General features: G+C 35.1%; 1 protein-coding gene across 1 annotated transcript in view; it reads left to right on the top strand.

Moving 5' to 3' along the window:
• STK3 (serine/threonine kinase 3) overlaps window positions 1-19104 on the top strand; it is a 352058-nt gene that overhangs the window by 218856 nt on the left and 114098 nt on the right. The window lies entirely within an intron of this gene.

The following is a 19104-nucleotide window of genomic DNA, read 5'->3' as shown; positions in this document are numbered from 1 at the left end:
CAGATTTCTGTAGAAGGTTAATCCAATATCAAAGTTGTTGTGTTAGTTTAAGCATTGCTAACTATGACAAAAATCTTCTTTTGGCATTTCTGAGCATGTGATGTAAATTAGGTGTTGAGATGGGTCAACTGTATTACATAGTAAGAATTTTGTTTTCTGGATATTAGTGGAAGATATTCCCAAATCTTTAGTATGAGTTGATTAAAATATCTATTTGTTCATATTTGCTGTAAACTCTTGAATTGCTTATGGCAAGTCTACCTTTAAAGAGTATGTGTTAACAAAATTGCTCTTTCTATGCAATAAAGCTTCAAAATGCAACATTTTGTTGTTACCAAGGAGCATTCTGCAGTAGTGTTGTGTGTGATATAGAGCAAACTTATAGGAATTGTCTCTGTCATATGAAAATTTAAAATATATTATTGAATAAAAGATGCTATTTTGAAAATAGAATGCACTTAAGTGCATTTTTTAAAAGCATATACATATTGAAATTTGTAAAATATTTTTAAAATACTCTGAAAAGGGACTGCAAAAAAATTTTTGGTGAAGTAATAGAATACAGAGTTCTTGTCAGTATAAAAATTGTAGATATTAATCTCTTAAAGTTTATATGCTTTATTACCTGTAATAGAAACGTGATTCTTTGGGATTTGTGATACTCGATATAATATGTAAAATATTTAATAAATTGCTAGATCATTTGAGCTTTCTCGTTGTAGTGCTGGTGGCTTTTGGCAAAAACAAACAAAAAGCAATGCTTGATTTTTATTCTGGGAAATTTCTCACTTAATTGTTATAGGCTAGGGCCTAGGCATCAGGATTTTTAAAAAACCTTCCTAGCAGATTCCAATGTGTGGCCTGGGTGAGAACCATTGACTTATGGGTTGTAGTGTTGGGCCTTGTGGTGAAACAGATAATAAATATTTGCTCAAAATAAGAAGCAAAGGATTTTCTCAATTTTTAAAGTTAACTTTTTATTTTTAAATAGTTTTAGATTTATAGAAGAAATACAAAAATAGTTTAGAGAGTTTCCATATGCCTCCCACATTCAGTCTCCCCTGTTATTAACATCTTATATTCGTATGATACATTTGTCTAAATAATGAACCTATATTAATACAGATTTAAAACTAAAGTGCCTATTCTTTTCGGATTTATTTAGTTTTTACCTAATGTTCTTTTTGTGTTTTAGGACCCATCAGATGCAGTATTACATTTAGTCATATCTCCTTAGGCTTCTCTTTTTTTAAAAAACAAAAATTGATACATAACAATTATACATATTTACAGGGTAAAGTGTGATGTTTTGATACATGTATACAACATGTAAAAATCAAATCAGAATATTTAGCATTTCCATCACCTCATGCATTTATCATTTATTTGTGATAAGAACATTCAAAATCTTCTACCATTTTGAAATACACAATATTGCTGACCATAGTCACTGTACTATGCAGTAGAACACCAGAAATTATTCCTCCTAACTGTAATTTTGTATTTATTGACCAATCTCTCCCTACCACCCCCAGCCTCCACAAGCCTCCCCTACCTCTGGAAAACACCATTTCTACTCTCTACTTCCATGAGATCAGCTTCTTTAGTCTTTCTGCACTTGGCTAGTTTCACATGGTATTTATACGATAAAAACGAATGCAATTTTGTCATTTGTGGCAAGCGTGTATTTCTCTGGAGGACGTTAAATGATATAAGCCATGCACAGAAAGGGTTCATGATGTCGCAGCTTCTCAGAATGTCCTTGTTTTTGATGACCTTGAGAGTTTTGGGTAATAATGGTTAGATATTTTGTAGAATATCCTTCAATTGGGATTTTTTTTCTAATGATGAGACTAAGCTTACTGGTTTTTGAGAAGACCCAGAGATAAATGTAAGTCTCATCACATCAAGAGTAAATTATTCTGTCAATATGACTTACCACTGTTGATGTTAACCAGGATCACCTGACTGAGGTAGCATGTCACATTTCTTTACAGTAAAATATTCTTTCTTCCTTTTCATACTGTACTCTTTGGAAGGAAGTCACAGTACACAGTTCACATTTAAGAAGTGGGGGGTTATTCTCAACTTTCTTGAGGATTGAGTATTTAGAATTTTTTCTACACAGGATATTTGTCTACTCTCCCTTGAGACCAGGAGTTTATTCAGTCATTTGCATCAATATTGACTCACGGTTATTAGTTTATATTTTGGATTATAGTCCAGTACTACTATGTTTATTTATTTATTTTGCTCAAATTGTTCCAGCTTTGGCCATTGGGAACCTTTTGTTTTTACTCCTATGTCCCTATGACATATCCCCATCGTTATGGCGTTTTGTTTTGTTTTTAACACTTCCTTACTCTCTGACACTATAAGATATTCTAGGCTCATATTGTATATTTCCTGTTCCAGTCCTAGAATAAGGAGCCTACTTCCTTTTACTGGAAAACTGTAGGAAATCAAGATTGAATTCCACGGGGACTTTTTTTACTGTGGGACATTGTTGCTTCTGTGCCCTCTCAGCTTATGAGGCAAGGAGATATATGTGTGTATACTAACCTGTGTATATACACATTTATAACTACATATGTAGGCACCTGTGTGTGTGTATATATATATATGTATGTGTATACATCTGTATCTGTATTAAACTAAACATTAATTTATACTGATGTGTCTGACTCTAATCCATTATTATTCTAGGTGGGTCCCCTTGCTTGTTTATAACCTACAACTCCAGTAGTGAGAAACCTGGCTCCCATCATTCATTTACTAAGTTTTTCACCTCCAGTATACATGTCTAGTGGTTTCAGAATTCTTGACCCATATGGAAAACATTGAAAACAACATTATCAGTTGCAGTGCTTATGTATCATTCCTTTTGTCTTTAGTCTAACAGAATTCACAGTTCACTTACTCCAAAGTTACTTAGGTTAGTACCTTTTCTTCTCACCCCCTTCAGTGAAGTTGTTTCAATACATTTTTAATACAGTTACTTTTTTTTTTTTTTTTTTTTGCCACAATTCTACATTTCACCCTGGGATCCCCGACCTCCTAAATTATTTTTTTAAATTTTGCATACGTTAGGTTCACTCTTTTTGTTATTGTTGTCATTGTAGCTTTTGAGACTGGTCTCTCTCTTTCACCCAAGCTAGAGTTCAGTGGCACAAACATAGCTCACTGTCTTGACCTCCTGGGCTGAAGTGATCCTCCTGCCTCAGCCTCCCAAGTAGGTGGGACTACAGGCAGGCACCACCAGGCCTGGCTAATTTTTTTAGTATTTTGTAGAGACAGAGGTCTTACTGTGTGCTCAGGCTGGTCTAGAACTCCTGGTCTCAAGGGATCCTCCAACCTCAGTAGGTTCACTCTTTATGATGTAAAGTTTTGACAAATGCATGGTATTAGGCATCAAAATGATACATATGATACACTGTAGTGTCAAACAGAACAGTTTCATCACCCTTAAAAAAATCCATTGTGCTTCACATAATCAACTCTCCCCCACCCCCCTTTCAACCACTGATCTGTTTACCATTTACAGTTTTGGCTTTTCCAGAATATCATATAATTGGAATCATATATTATGCAGCCTTTTCAGACTGGCTTTTTTCACTTAACAGTATTTTATAAGAGTCATCCATTTTTGTGTGTGTGTGGCTTAATAACCCATTTTATCACTGAATAGTATTACATTGCATAGGTACACCACAGTTCATTTATCCATTAACTTATTGAAGGCCATCTTCAATGGTTACTTACTAGTTTGGGGCAGTTATTAGTAAATAAAGCTGCTGTATACATTCATATGCTGGCTTTTGTGTGGATATAAGTTTTCAGGTACATTGAGTAAGTATCTAGGATCATAGTTGCTGGATCTTACGGTATGTTCAGCTTAGTAAGAAACTGCCAAACTCTTTTCCAAAGTTGTATCATTTTATATTCCTACTAACCAAGGAATGAGAGTTTCTGTTGCTGTGCACCAGCAGTTTGTATGGTCAGGGTTTTTGTTTGTTTTTGCATTTTAACCATTCTGAAAGGTGTTTGGTGGTACTTCGTTTTAATTTGCAATTCCTTAGTGATGAAGATGCTGGGCATCTTTTTATATGCTTATTTGCCATTTATATATCTTTGGCAAAGTGAATGTTCAATAGTTTTCCCCATTTTTAAATTGTGTTGTATGTTTTCTTATTGTGAATTTTTAAGAGTTCTTTGTGTATTTTGGATATGAGTCCTTTATAAAGTATGTATTTAACAAATGTTTTCTCCCATTTTTAGTTTGTCTTTTCATTCTTTAACAGTGTCTTTCACAGAGCAGAAATTTCTAGTTTTTAGTTTTTGCCTTTTGTTTTTTTAGAGACAGGGTCTTGCTCTGTCGCACAAGCTGAGTGCAGTGGATGATCATAGCTCACTATAGCCTCAAGCTCCTTGTCTCTAGCAATCCTCCTGCCTCAGCCTCCTTCAGTGCTGAGATTACCAGGCATGAGCCACCGTGCCCAGCTAAAGTTTTTAGTTTTACTATGAAAATATCAGCTTTTTTTCATGGTTCATGCTTTTGGTGTCTATAAATTCACTACCAAACTCAAAGTCACGTAGATTTTCTCCTGAGTTTTCTTCTATAGGTTTTACGGTTTTGCATGTTATATGGGTCTTTGAAGCATTTTGAGTTAATTTTTGAGAAAGCTGTAAGGTCTATGTCTGGGTCCTTTTTTTATTTTTATTTTCGTATGGATATCCAGCTTGTTCTAGCACCATTTAATTAAAAAACTGTTATTTCTCCAATGAGTTGCTTTTGTGTCCTTTTCAAAAATCTGTTGACTGTATTTGTGTTGGTCTGTTTCTGAGCTCTTTATTCTGTTTCATTGATATATCATTGCTATATGTGTGTATTCTTTTGCCAGTACTATGCTGTTTTGATTATCATCGTGTTGTAGAAGTTTTAAGATTGGACACTGAATCTTCCAATTTTCTTTTTCCTTTCCTTTTCTTTTCGACATGGCATCTTGCTTTGTTAACCAGGTTGGAGTGTAGTGGCAGCAATCACGCTCACTGCAGCCTTGACCTCCTGGGCTCAAGTGATTTTCCCACATCAGCCTCCCGAGTAGCTGGTACTGTAGGCGCACACTGCCACATTTGGCTATTTTTTGTATTTTTTGTAGAGACAGTGTCTCACTGTGTTGCCCAGGCCAGTCTCAAACTCCTGGGCTCAAGCAATCCACCCACTTCGGCCTTCTGAAGTGCTGGGGTTACAGGTGTGAGCCACTACTCCTGGCCAAATTTGGTTTTTGTGATTCAGTATTGCCTTGGCTGTTCTAGGCCTTTTGCATTTCCATAGAAAAGATCATTTTGTCAATGTTTCTAAATTAGCTTCCAGGAATTCTTATTGGGATTGAATGAAATCTGTACATCAAGTTAGGAAGAAATGACATTTTAACAGTATTGAGTCTTCAAATTCATGAACATGGGATGTTTCTCAATTTATTTAGATCGTTTTTTATTTTTTGCATCAGTGTATACAGATCCTGTACATGTTTTAATATGTTAGACCTAAGTGGGTTTTTTTTCTATTGAAATTTTTTTCAGTTTCAAATTTCAGTTGTTTATTGCTGGTATGTAAGAAAGCAGTTGACTTTTGTGTATTTCCCTTGTATCCTGTGACCTTGCCATACACACTAATTTTTATTAGTTCTAGGAGTTTTTTTGTAGATTCTGTGAAATTTTCCACACAGACAATGATGTCAATCTGCAAATATAGTTTCTTTCTTTCCAGTATTTATAACTTTTTTCTTAGGGCACTAACTAGATGTCAGTTTTCTTTTAACTTTGATATGTTTCTGTATCCTCACTATGTTTCCTTGTCTCCCTGGCTCAGAGGTTATATATTTTTCCCATTTATAAATATGGGTATGGAAGAAAAATAAGACATGGTAATTGCCTACAAGAAGATTGCAATCTAATGAGTGAGACAAATAAACTGATAACTGATTATAATGCAATGTAACAAGTACTGTGATAGAGGTACGCATGAAGAACAGTAATTGTTTTATTGCTCTTGGTTTTTTCACTTCCCTCAAAAGGCCCCTTCTCTGCTTGTTTCTTTAGTCAGCTACATGAACCCTTTCTTCTGGGCCCTTTCTCCTCATTCAAAAATACAGTTATCCTTTGACCATTTAAAAAATAAGGGAAAAAACAACAAATTATTTACAACTACACTTCTTGATAGCATAGTCAGAGCCTTTGTTTTTTCACTTTGCACTTACACTGTGCCTCTTACACTGTGGCTGAAGTATTCTCCAGCGGTATTCTCTCCCAAGGCATATTTCTGTGTAAGATGAGATTACTTTAGCACTTACTTAATTTGAGGTGTCCATAGGTCACTTAAGTCATTTTGTATAGCAGGCAGTTGGATATGCAGGTCTGAATGCCAAGGGAGAAATAACTCAGGCAAATTAGGAAATCAGTGCTTTCTGCAGTTGGTAGTTAAACCATGAGCATAGATTGGATTGCTCAAAAAGTATTTAAAGAAAAGTGTAGGTTGCTGCTTTTGTCTTGACATCCTAGCCATTGCTTCCTCTGGAAAGAGGAAGCCTTTCATGGGGCTCCTCCAGGCTTCAGTTAGGCAAGTGCTCCTCTATGTTTACCACGGTATACTGCGTTTAGCTCTGAGAATATTTATCTCACTGTAGTTGTCTATTTTCTAACTCCCCATTAAACTATACATTTCTCAAGGAAAAGATTATACCTTAGCACATTTGCCTGGCACACAGAAAGCATTTATTACATAAATATTTAATTGGTAAATATTTATCAAATCAAGAAACACATGTATAAAACTGTTTTAAACAGGTTTTGCCTGACTTTTACTCATCATTAAGGATAGTGCCAGCCACAAAATCATCAATACAGAATGTATTTGCATTTAATAATTAATAAGGTGTATAGTAGCACATGAAGTATTTCTTTAGCAATGCCTAAGTCAAATGTGTGAAAAATATTGGGTTGTGGGGGAGGTTGTTTTTTGTTGCCCTGACATTTTTCTGCCCCAGAATTTCATTTTTATCAGGAAGTTCAATGATGTAAACTGTATGTTAAAATCAATATTGTTGCTTTAGCATGTTTCAAGTAGTCTTCTTTTGAATTGTATGTTTTGGAAATTAATTTTCTAAAATTATTTTACAAAATTATATCTAAGTTTATGTAGGTGATATTTCTGTTGTTAACATTTAAACGATAAAAATACAATTTATGTATTAAAATTTATGTTTACTACCAACAAACCAAAAAGAACAACAGCAAAATTTCTGCTTACCCTTAGAACACTATGATAATGGAAAAGGAATGAGAGAAAGAAAGAATGAAGAAAAGAAAAATATATTTTTAAAGACCCTTTAGCCTTTAGTTGTATTTGTTCTAGGAACAAAAGATAATACAATCATAAATCTTTTCATATAAAAGCAATTTAGAATGAAGTTTTGATAAATTAATGTGACTATTGATTATTTCCCTTTGTGTACTTCTATCAATTTTGTGGAATTACCACCTGTTCATTGAGTTCCTGCTATTACATGCAAGTGGAGATTACTGAATGTGAAAGACATCTGTTGTCCTTGAGGAACATAAACATTGCTTATATAAAGGTATCAACATGACAGTGGTTATAGTATTTTTAAATATATCACTTTTTAAAAATTTATCAAGGAACCATTAGCCTATTTCTGAAAGATATTGAGGTATGTTAGTAAATGTAATAACCTATTTTATAAACCTATTTGTGTACATCTCCAAACAGTGGAATTTTAGTCTTTTGTCTTTGGTTCCCTCTTGTGGATGTTTTATAAACTGCTTGTAAGAACACAACAGTTTTTAAAGGTGTTATTCTTATTTTAAAATATTTGATTTTATAAGTTTCTTTATATTTTGTCAATCCTTTGACATGCTTTGGCTGTGAAAGAAAAAAGAAATGTCACAGTTAAGGTTGCTTTTACTTTTAATTCACTCTATTGTATACTAGTATTGTGCACAGGAGATGTAAGGTAATCTTTTGTTTGGAAACTTCTCCTATAATGCCAAAAACTTGTACAGTCTTGCATCATGGAGCCTCTGAAGTCCTGCCCATACGCCTTTTCACCATTTAGCCTTGTTATACTGTTGAATAAGTCTTTTATGACGTTTGGAGATCCTGAAAGCTTTGATGTAACTTTAAAACCTGCCTGTGAACGTGCAAAAAGTTAGGATCCATGAAGTTTCTGTTTGCTAAAGACAGGTATGTCAAAGACAGCAGCTGTATAAGCTATTAAGCTGATTTTGTAGTGAAAGAGAAAGACCACCTACTTACAGCAATAAGAAGACAATTCTTTTTACAGATTTTCAGATACTGTAAATCTTAGTTTTTAATGGGTGAATACCAATTTGTTACTTTTTTCAGCCTGTCAGACATTGAAGTGGCACTTAAGGGCAGCTATTTGAAAGAGATTATTTTTGATGTTTTCTCGGTAATTTTTAGCTCAATTGGATCAGAGTTACCAGTTGACCTACCGTGGGCAATTTCACTTGGAACACAGAAACAATAAACAGATACAACCTTTGTGTATTGATAACAAGGACAATGGGGTAACTGCTATCCTTTACCAGAGTTGGAAGTACAATTTAAAGGTAATGCTCTGTTGGGTCACATCAGTAGTTTCACTTTGCTGTAGGAAAGAGTGTTTTTAGTTTAGTAGGACTCTTACATGATTCGAGACATACAAGCAAATGTACAGTAGTACCCTTTGATTTTTGCCTTTTCTAACTCACTGATTAAAATCTATTTACCATCCTAGGTTAACATGTTAGCATCAAGTAGTCAACAGTCCCCGAATTCAGTTATGCATGGGGAAAGAAGTGAAAGATTCTTACCCTAGTTTTCCTGAGTTTTGTGTTCATCTTCTTGCAGTTGCATTGGACATGCCTTGCCGATTTCTTACTTGATGGGAAAATGAATAATAGATTTCATTTCCTTGATCATGTGGTCAAGTGACAAAGTATAGTAAGTCACTTTTTGATTACAAATAACTGGCGTTATCTATTTTATTCAAATTAAAATCTCTCAACTTTCTCTTTAGATTCAGTTTGATCTCTTTAGGTTCTGAATATTGGAGTTATTGTTGATCCATTATATTTGACTGCCTAGAAACTTTCTAGAAAATGTTAATTCCTCTTTAGCGATTTCTTTCAGATTCAACTTGTCATTTGTTACTATATGACTCTATTTAGTACAGGCTCTAATTAATTATCCTCAAATCTGGATTCTAGTAATAACTTTCTGATTCTAGTCTTTCTCCGGTCTCTCCTTCTCCAAATCATCTTTTAGTTCCCATGGTTCCTGTCACTCCTTTGCCAAGCAACTTATGCTGGGCTCCCAGTGTTCAAAGCATCCATAAGCTATAGGACATCCCCTAATTCAATCAAACTTACTCATTGCTTTCCATTCTAGCCAGAATATTTCTACTTTTGTGTTCCATTTTTTTTGCAGTTCAGAATGCCACTGTCTATTCTTCCCTAATTTTACCCCAAGATCCAGCTTTCTAAGGGGACTAAATTAATTCTAAGGAGCAAGGGCATCTTAATTCTGTTGTTTGTTCTTTCTACCCATTCTCAGTGACTTGTTTACTCATGTGTTTATCTTTGGGATAGTGAGTTCATGTTTGGCTAGATTTTGTCTCTGAGAACGGTGTGAGTTGAGGGTTCAGTATGCATCCCTGTAACATGGATTTGTATTTGTTTCTATCAGGCACCTGGGGTGCTACCTTACTGGGGCTATATTTGGTTAACTTCTCAGTACGAGGCTCCCCCAGAGCGTGTGAGTGATGTAAAATCGAAGGCTAAACCATGGTTATAAATTCTAAAGGGAGTTTTCCCAATCCCTGTCCCCTACCTTACCTAGCTCAGGTGAGACTTGTCATCTCCTTTGCCACTGGGTAAATTGTTTCTTGTCTACCTTTTTCCTGAGGATGTAGTCTTTCAAAATTCCCAATTTTAAGTGAAGGTTTCATTTCTACTTTGGAAAGAAACCAAAGACTTCCCTTTTCCCCTTTATCTGTTAAAATAGAAACCTTATTTAACCAATAATCCCCCACCCCAATCATCGCATGCCTCTAAAGAAGCCCTCAAGTTAGATTTGACTTATTACCATAGCTCTGTTTTGAGCCCTGTCTTGAAAACTCAGCTATGTATTTGTAGTATGTTTGTTACATTTATTATTGACTGTTTAATTAGCACCTTTAAGAGGTTTTAAAAATATTTAGACCACTATAATGCAACTTTTTGTATAATTGTTTCAAGTATATATTTTACACATTTCTGACGAATATTTTTTTCATGCTATAGCAGAATGCATATTCATTAGAATTGTCCAACTGAATGAAAGTCATTAAGATCACTGCTCTTATACCGATATTATACTGTTAGGTGATTGCGTGTACGGTAAAGAAATGTTTAATGTCATTTTAAGAAGCAAAATAAAATTAGAATATTTTCCATTTAGGACACCTGTTTAAGGAGTAGTCTAACTATCTCATCAAATAGGTATCCTAACTGAGAAAAATTCTATTTTTATATTCTAAACATTTTTAGAATATAGAAACAATTTTGTATTCTAAAGTATTTGTCTTTGGGACACTAATGACAAATTAGTCTCACAAATGACAAATACTTTTTATCCTTAATTTAGTCAATTACTGAGTATTTAGAAAATGCTTTAAGGTAGTAGTTATTACACGTATCTACTAGTAGATAATGCAAAATCTCTGATTATTTCTCAGACTGTTTTAGCATAAGCCTGTCTTAGCAGTGGAGTAGGATTTCCTAATAATGTTTTCAAATATTTGTATTCCATGTGGATTTTATGATTCATAAACTGGATTATCATCAGTACTCTGTTTTGCATTCCTGGCACATGATGGCCACTGATTGAAAGTGCTGTTGTATTCCTTACTGGAATTGGCTGCTTTCTACAGTAGGGAAGCATCTGTTCTGCAGACCTTTTTCTATAAAGTATCAACATGTTTTTCCTTCTGCTTTTCTTTTGTGAGGAATAACAGTATATGTAAGTGGAATATAATTTTGAAAAAACATAAATGTTTCATTATAAAAATATAAAAAGTATCAAATGAAATTATAATACTAATCTAAAATATCAAGAATAAGTTAAGAATTTTAAAAAGTAAAAGCTGTGGCTTAAAAGTTTTCAACACCATCACCAAATTATAAGTGAGTTTTCTAATTTCGTTTAACTAGTTATTCCATCTGTACTTTATTAATTTCTATTTGTGTGTCACCCTCTCATTAGTGAATTGAGTGTTCATGCTATTTTTATTGCTATTTTTTACTGTCAATTTGTAAATTAGATTAGCATTCTTTAGCAAATTGACTACGTAAGTAAAAATAATATGCAGTAAGATCAATCCCTTCCAAACTTAATTCAGTGTTTTTACAATTTTATCTAAGCCAATTGTGTGAATCCAGAGGTTCAGGCCTTATTGTCCGTTTGTAGATTCAACTCTAATGTAGAATATAGGGAGGCTAAAGACTATTTTATACCAATCAGATGTTATGTTTCTTGTTAAGTTTAATGGTCACAGCTTTGAATCTCACAAGGATAAGAGACAAATGACTCACACATGTAAAAACAGACTTAGTGTTTTGGGAATAAACTGGTTGCAACTGTGATAAAATAAGATATTCAACCAGCAGTTTTGAAAAAGGAACTGATGTAAAATCATCTTCATCTCTTTACTTCGGAAAATGAAACATGCTCTTGCAAACCTGTAGTGTAAGTTAAATGGGGCTTGAGAAATGCTTAGATAGTTTAAAAGCCTTACATAATTAGAAGGTAGGTCCTTAGGCTTTAGAATTAGACCTTGCTAGAATTCTTGCTTCTCCACTTATTTGTTGTATGACCTTGGACAAATTATGAAACCTATTTGAGCCTCAGATTCCTTTGCCTAAGAGGATTAATAGCACCCCTCAGGGTTAATAAGATAATTTTTTTTTTTTCCCTTTTGAGACAGAGTCTCACGCTGTCTCCCAGGCTGGAGTGCAGTGGCGCGATCTTGGTTCACTGCAACCACCACCTCCCGGGTTCAAGTGATTCTCCTGCCTCAGCCTCCCAAGTAGCTGGGATTACAGGCACGTGCCACAATGCCCAGCTAATTTTTTGTATTTTTAGTAGAGATGGGGTTTCACTATATTGGCCAGGCTGGTCTTGAAATCCTGACATCAGGTGATCCACCCACCTTGGCCTCCCAAAGTGTTGAGATTAAAGGCGTGAGCCACTGTGCCCAGCCAAAAGAGAATTAAAAAGACCTTAGCATAGTGCTTCCAACTCAATGATAAGTATTTTTTCATTATTAAATGAACGATCAACTGAATAATTCTAGTTATTAGCCTTATTTCCTGTTCCAAAGTATAATATCTTCAATAGCCATTCTATGTTTTATAATAATAATGTTATGTTACTATAACCTCATAACATTGTCCTTCGTTCTGTGTTTTGGCATTACCTCATAATGAGGGATTTAACATTCATTCAACAAATTACATAATAAGAACAATACTTTTTACCAGACATCAGGAATACAACTGTAAACAAGATCGGGTTACTGCCCTTATAGATTTGAGAGTCTAATGGGGGATTTAGACAAGGCAAGTGGATAGACAATTACAGTACTGTAAAATCAGCATAAGCACAGAGTACTATGGGAATACAGAGGCATGACACGTAATTCAATCTTGGGGTGTCTGAGCTGAGAAGGAATGTGTCTGAGTTTAGTTCTGATGTAAACAGTTGTAAAACACTCCACCCAAATGTATCTACCTGTGTTAAATATATAGTCTACTCATCCTTTAAGAGCTAACTCAAGTTCAGCCTCTTCTGTGGGGCCTTCTTCACTTTCTAAAGGCAGAGTTAGAGGCTCTACTCTTGGTATTCCCATTTTACTGTCAACACTTTTCTTATAGCACTTAATAGATTGTCCTGTAACTTATTGTTCACATGGTAGTAGATTTCCCCTAGATCACAAACTCCCTGAAAACTGAAATGGAATGAAACTATCTTATTCATCTTTGTATCTCCAATGTCTTGTCTACTACTTGATGTACAATAAATGCTTGTTGGATGATTAATACGTGAAAATATAAATTGATTTATTCATTAAATAAATATTTATCAAGTACCTACTGTATGCTAGGTGTTTTAATAATGAGGATTCAGAAGTTAAAACAGTCTCTTACCTTCTTCAGACTTACATTCTAGTGGTCGCGAAGGCCAGGTATAGACTGTGAAGAATACAGAAGAATAGAAAATGATGGCGGCTTTAGTTTAGATTGGTGGTCAGAAAAAGCTTCACTGAGGAGGTCACAGCTAAATAGAGACCTGAGTTAAATAAATTATCAATCTGGTTTATGGATGAGCATTCCAGTCTGATAGATCAGCCAATTTAAAGACTTAAAAGGAAGAACATGCTTAGAATGCTCAAGAAACAGCAAAGGAGGTCAGCCTGGTTAGAGCTTGGTGAGCAAGAAGGAATGTGATAGGAGATGGGATTGGCAGATATTACTAAATGGGATAGGCCAGATCACATTTGGACATGATAAAGGTTTTGGATCTTATTCTAAGTGTGATAGGAGGCCAAATGTAGAGTCCTTAGCAGGAGAGTAACATGATGTCATGTCTTCTGGAGGGATCAATCTGCCTATGTGAGTGAGACTAAAAGGGGCAAAAATGGAAACAATAAGAACAGTCAGTAGGCTATTTTCATGCTCCAAGTGGGAGAAGATGGTGGCTTGGACTAGAATGCACTGCATAATTTGTATGGGACTCTTTGGGAATAGAAGGTGGTGATATAAGCTTTTAAAATTGTAAGCTTGCACCTCAAACTTAAGCATTCAAGTAGATCAAAATTTAAACGTAATTCAGGTACATGTATGTAGTAGAATAATGGGCTAAGAAATAAAAGAACTTGTTTCTTAGTCCCAGATCTACTTTTAAGTAGGTGTGTGACCTTAGGGAAGTTTCTTATTTTCTATGGACCTCAGTGTTTTCAGATATAAAATGATGGTTCGAATTAGTTTCTCTCTAACTGTAAAGGTCCCTGATTTTGTAATTCCATGAAAAAGTCAATATGTATTGAACGTGTCAACCTAAATAATGACTCTCTAAAAGAAAGTAACATTTATTTTAGAATAGGGCATTGCAGTGCTAGTATAGATGCTATAGTAAACGATGTGTATATTCGGGGGGTAAAGGAAGACGAAGGTTTTTAAAGGAAAAATGGGGAGAATTGCCTAATTGTTTTGAAATCCTTATCCTTGTGCGCCAGTCTGTGGTTGGATAGGCAGTTGCTGGGTAGATGTCCTCGCAGTATTTTTCATGTAAGATTGCAATGGCCGTTGTGCAAAGTGGTGGTTTTGGCAGAGTCTTTTGTGATAGCTTTTGCTATCAGGCATTTATGCATGAGGACCATCTCTTTATGGCTTTCTTTTGCTCCATTTGTCAGGGTTGGTTTTTGTTTGTTTTTTTGTTGTTTTAAACAGAAATGTTTTCATTTTGATTCTGACAACTTTCACAAATCCTTACTGTGTTTTGAATACTAAATGAAGCACTTTAGTGGATTCAGAGACACTCAAAGACATTCTTGTCCATAGGATACTTACATTTATAAAAGATTTTGCAAAACGATTGCTTGCAATATGAGATCATAAATTGAATACAAAAGTATATAATGCAGGTTGTAAATTCTGTGGAAGTTTAGAAAAGAGAATAATTAACAAAGACTGAATTAGCCATGGAAGTAGTAGATACTTGATCTGAAACTAGGTAGGATTTAGTTAAATGGATAGAGGGGAAGGGGGTTCTGGATAGAGAATAAGACATGTACACAAAGGAAGTCTTCAATGAGCATAGCATCATAAGGAGTTATGGCAAAGAGAGATTCAGTTAAAGTCCAGCCTGCCTGTATTGGAGGTTATATGAACAATGGGAAAATAGGATTGGGCCATAGAAGACACTGAAAACTAGGCAGAAATGTTTAGCTTTAATGAAGGCAGGAACTGGGAGCCATTGTAGATTCTTCCGTAGAATAATATAAATAGTATTCAAGAAAGGTTAGTATAATGCCATGTACTTTGAGAAAGGTGTGAAACTACCTTGTTCCGGGTAGCATGCAGGCATTTTGCTTACCTTTTTATTTAATCATCAATCTTTGGGAACAAGGATCCTATGCCTCGTAAGTGATTTGAGCCAGGATTTGAACCAATGTCTGCCTGACTCTAGAAAGTTAGATGGGAGAGTCCTCAGTCAGGAAGCATTAGCTGCAGTAAACCACCTATGAGGTAGTGAGGATTATACCCAGTAGCAGTGGAAATGGAAAAAGAAGAGATGGAGCTAAGAGAGAATTTTTTTTTATTATTTATTTATTTATTTATTTATTTATTTATTTATTTTTTATTATACTTTAAGTTCTAGGGTACATGTGCATAACGTGCAGGTTTGTTACATATGTATATTTGTGCCATGTTGGTGTGCTGCACCCATCAACTCGTCAGCACCCATCAATTCATCATTTATATCATGTATCACTCCCCAATGCAATCCCTCCCCCCTCCCCCCTCCCCATGATAGGCTCCAGTGTGTGATGTTCCCCTTCCCGAGTCCAAGTGATCTCATTGTTCAATTCCCACCTATGAGTGAGAACATGCAGTGTTTAGTTTTCTCTTCTTGTGACAGTTTGCTAAGAATGATGGTTTCCAGCTGCATCCATGTCCCTACAAAGGACGCAAACTCATCCTTTTTTATGGCTGCATAGTATTCCATGGTGTATATGTGCCACATTTTCTTAATCCAGTCTGTCACAGATGGACATTTGGGTTGATTCCAAGTCTTTGCTATTGTGAATAGTGCTGCAATAAACATATGTGTGCATGTGTCTTTGTAGTAGAATAATTTATAATCCTTTGGGTATATACCCAGTAGTGGGATGGCTGGGTCATATGGTACATCTAGTTCTAGATCCTTGAGGAATTGCCATACTGTTTTCCATAATGGTTGAACTAGTTTACAATCCCACCAACAGTGTGAAAGTGTTCCTATTTCTCCACATCCTCTCCAACAACTGTGTTTCCTGATTTTTTAATGATTGCCATTCTAACTGGTGTGAGATGGTATCTCATTGTGGTTTTGATTTGCATTTCTCTGATGGCCAGTGATGATGAGCATTTTTTCATGTGTCTGTTGGCTGTATGAATGTCTTCTTTTGAGAAATGTCTGTTCATATCCTTTGCCCACTTTTTGATGGGGTTGTTTGTTTTTTTCTTGTATATTTGTTTGAGTTCTTTGTAGATTCTGGATATTAGCCCTTTGTCAGATGAGTAGATTGCAAAAATGTTCTCCCATTCTGTAGGTGGCCTGTTCACTCTGATGGTAGTTTCTTTTGCTGTGCAGAAGCTCTTTAGTTTAATTAGATCCCATTTGTCAATTTTGGCTTTTGCTGCCGTTGCTTTTGGTGTTTTAGACATGAAGTCCTTGCCCATGCCTATGTCCTGAATGGTACTACCTAGGTTTTCTTCTAGGGTTTTTATGGTATTAGGTCTAACATTTAAGTCTCTAATCCATCTTGAATTAATCTTCGTATAAGGAGTAAGGAAAGGATCCAGTTTCAACTTTCTACTTATGGCTAGCCAATTTTCCCAGCACCATTTATTAAATAGGGAATCCTTTCCCCATTTCTTGTTTCTCTCAGGTTTGTCAGAGATCAGATGGCTGTAGATGTGTGATATTATTTCTGAGGACTCTGTTCTGTTCCATTGGAGAATTTTTTAAAGAACTACATATATAGGGAATGAAAGACAAAATAAATGTAAGAAGACATTGAAGTTTTATGTAGCAAGTGAAGATTACCATGCTTTGTGGTGGTTGTTGGGGATGGAGACAGATAGGAGGGACTGGAGAGACAAATAATATCTGATTTGGGACTGTCAAATTTTAGATGTCATTAAGCATTTACATAATAAGTAAAGACATAGGAAGATTTCAGGATTTGAGACTCCTCGACTTATTAGATTGTTGAAGGCTTGAGAATGAAGAAGTCTTCTAAAAGAGAAAGGATCATGAAAGAAGTGCAAACGACTTTGAGACATAATGCCCAAGCTTATCATGTAGGTTTAGGAAGAGGAAAGGTATCAAACAGCTGTCCAACTATTGTTATATTATACAACCCAAATTGCTGAGACTCAACATTGATGTTCTCAGATTTGCATTGTCAACTCTGCCAGAACTAGATTTTCCTTATATGTTTCTACTAAAAATGGAATAAATATAAATGAATTTCAGTACATAATCAAGTTTTTCTAAATAGCCGATTCTTTGGTCCTTTCTTTCTTTTTGAAATGGGGTCTTGCTGTGTCACCCAGGCTGAAGGGCAGTGGCACCATCATAGCTCACTGCAGCCTCAAACTCTTGAGCTCAGGCAATCCTCCAGCCTCAGCCCATCAAGTAGCTAGGACTACAGGCACACCACCATGTTCAGCTAATTTTTAAATTTTTTATGGAGACAGGGTCTTGCTGTATTGCCTAGGCTGGTCTCAAACTCCTGGCCTTCTGCCCTGACCTCCGAGAGCACTGGGATTATCAGTTGGTCTTTCAGACAGGATTTGTTAGTTTATTTTCGTGACCCTATTCCAGTATATCTTTGGTGAATGTTTTAAAGAGCACTTTTAATTTGTACTTATATTACTGACTCAATTCTTCTGTGAAACATTCAAAAGCTGGGATTTGACAACAAAAGCATAGGCAACAAAAGAAAAAAAACTGATAAATCAGACTTCATCAAAACTAAAAACTTACATCAAAAGATGCTATAAATGAAGTAAAAAGCACACAAAATGGGAGAAAATATTTGCAAATTATATCTCTGGTAAGGAATTAATATCCAGAATTTGTAATAACAACAGAAAAACCAAACAACCCATTTTAAAATGGGTAAATGGATATTTCTCCAAAGAAGATATACAAATGGCTGATAAGCATGCGAAAAGATTGCTCAACATCACTAGTCATTAGGGAAATGCAAATCAAACTACAATGTGATAACACTTCATGTTCATTAGGATGGCTGTTACTTTTTAGAAAGGGAAAATGACAAGTGTTGTCAAGGACATAGAGAAGTTGGAATCCTGTGCATTGCTGGTGGGAATGTAAAATGGTATAGCCACTGTGGAAAACAGTTTGGGCACTCAAAAAATTAAATATGAAGTTACCATGTGATCCAGCAATTGTACTTCTAGGTAAATACCCAACCAAACTGAAAATAGGGATTCAAACAGATACTTGTAGGTCAGTGTTCACATTAGCACTATTCACAGTAGACAAAGGTGTCAACAATCCAAATAGCCATCAACAGGTAAATAGGAAAACAAAATGTGGTGTATTCATACAGTGGAGTATCATTCAGCCTTAAAACGGAATGAAATTACACAACATACCACAATATACCTGAATCTTGAATGCATTATGCTCAGTGAAGTATATTGTATGATTCCACTTACATGAGGTATCTAGTACTATAATAGTACTCATGAATTTGCCTATTCTGGATACCTCATGTAGGTACAATAGAGGTTGCCAGGACTGGGGAAAGGGGGGATGAAGAGTTCTGTAAATGTATAATGGTGGTGGTTGCACAACACTGTGAACATTCTTAGTGCTATAGAACTGTACACTTAAAAATTGTTAAAATGGTGAATTTTATGTATATGTATTTGTATATTTTGCCATAATTTAAAAGAAAAAACTAATGGCTCTTGTACAAGGTTATAGACATCATTATGCTCGTTATAATACAAAGTGTCAATGTGTTCTGTCTTAAAGGTACTCTCTTTTATATATTTAGTTGTTTTCATCACTGTATTCTTTGTTATGCATTTGTTGATAGTTCACTTTCTTAATCCTTATTTTAAAAGCAACTAGCAGCCTTCTGCTTCATCAGTATCTGTTGCTTGATCTTTAATTACCTAAAGCTTTAGGTTATTTTGAATAATTTTTGCTCTTAAAATAATATTTGTATGTATGTC

Source organism: Rhinopithecus roxellana, chromosome 9, assembly GCF_007565055.1.
Source record: "Rhinopithecus roxellana isolate Shanxi Qingling chromosome 9, ASM756505v1, whole genome shotgun sequence".
NCBI classification, from domain to species: domain Eukaryota; kingdom Metazoa; phylum Chordata; class Mammalia; order Primates; family Cercopithecidae; genus Rhinopithecus; species Rhinopithecus roxellana.
Note: the sequence above shows the minus strand (reverse complement) of the source record. Positions and strands in the feature narration are given on the sequence as shown.